The following is a 1636-nucleotide window of genomic DNA, read 5'->3' on the forward strand; positions in this document are numbered from 1 at the left end:
TTGCAGCAGCAGCAGCAGCAGTAGTAGCAGCAGTAGTAGCGCTAGCATCGTTGCATCAGTAGCAGCAGCAGCAGCAATAGCAGCAGCAGCAGTAGCAGCGCTAGCATCGTTGCAGCTCGCACTTCCACCACGTGTGCCGCGCCGCCAACTACTACCGAATGCAATGACGTCGCTCGATGACGTCATTAACATCTTCCGCTCATGTGTGCTAGTCACGTCGGCTGACGGATTGCAAGTTGGGCGAGGGTAGAGTATGGGAAGAAGATGGTCTGAAGGAGAACTGCAGGAGAGTAGAGGAGGATGAGATGGAAAGTGTAGCAGATATTAGGAGAGAAAAGAATGGGAATGGACACCAAGAGTTTACAGATATATGAAGAGCAGGGTGACAAGGAATGAGAGTAGATAAAAGGGGGCGGGGAAAGGGTCACAGTTGATGATAGGGAGAGAGGAAGGACATGGGAGAGAAGCAGAGCATGGCATGGAAGAGGGGGGAAGCAGGTGAGATAAAAAGCCAGGGAAATCATTGGTGAAGGAGGCTAAGAGGGGGAGAGGAAGGGCAGAGTGGGAGAGGAAGGGCAGAGAGGATGAGAGAAGTGGAAGATAGGGGGAGCCAGGTGTCCATCATAGAATCAAGAAGCCTTAGCGAACTAATCAGACATTTCATCGGTGCTTACTTAGACCTCGCTCTCACGCACACACACACACACGAACGAACGCACGCACACACACACACACACACATACACACGAACGAACGCACGCACGCACGCACACACACGCGTGCACGCACGCACACACACACGCACGCACACACACACGCGCACGCACGCACGCACGCACACGCACGCACAAACGGGTTCTGTGTCAGCCGGCTAGTTTATTTAGCATTTAATTCAATGATACAACAACAACAACAAAATCAATCAAAGTAAATCAAATAAATCAAGTCATCAATTATATTCGCCATGCTATATCGATTGCAATGTCACCTTTCTGATTGCGTGCTGGGGGAGAAGAGGGCGCCATTGCACCCCTAGGTTAGTAGCTGCGACAATCGTCCAGAGTTAATTAGGGATGGCGACTAATTGGTTTACATAAATCAGACAATATTATTGTCGGGGGTAGGGTGGGACGGGACAGGGGGGTGTGGCGCAAAAATGAATTAACGTGCAACCGATTTATCGCCCCTTCCCACGAGTTCATTTTTCAGCTTTCAGCGTGGCATAGGCGAAATCAACAATGAGTGCTTACCCCTCCTCGCCCACCGACCCCCAGACTTTTCCTTTTTATTCACTGCCATCTCCTCCTTATCTACTAGTTCCTCCTCCTGAGGCATCACCCCTGATTCTTACCTTGATTAACCCCTCCCCTCACTCCGCGCCTTAACTACTGCATCTCATCCTCCTCCTCATCCTCCTTCTTTACACAACGAATACCATCTCTTCAGGTGCCTCCACTGGTCAGTCGTTATACCACACCCCCTCATCCATCCTCTTTATCCCAATCCTGCTCACACCCCTGCTTATTCACACCCATCCCCTCCAACACCTCCACCACCTCCTCCTCATCCTCCTCCTAAGCCACCTCCTCCTTCTCATCCACCTCCACCACCTCCTCCTCATCCTCCTCCTAAGCCA

This window comes from Priapulus caudatus, unplaced genomic scaffold, assembly GCF_000485595.1.
Source record: "Priapulus caudatus unplaced genomic scaffold, Priapulus_caudatus-5.0.1 Scaffold326, whole genome shotgun sequence".
Classification (NCBI taxonomy): domain Eukaryota; kingdom Metazoa; phylum Priapulida; class Priapulimorpha; order Priapulimorphida; family Priapulidae; genus Priapulus; species Priapulus caudatus.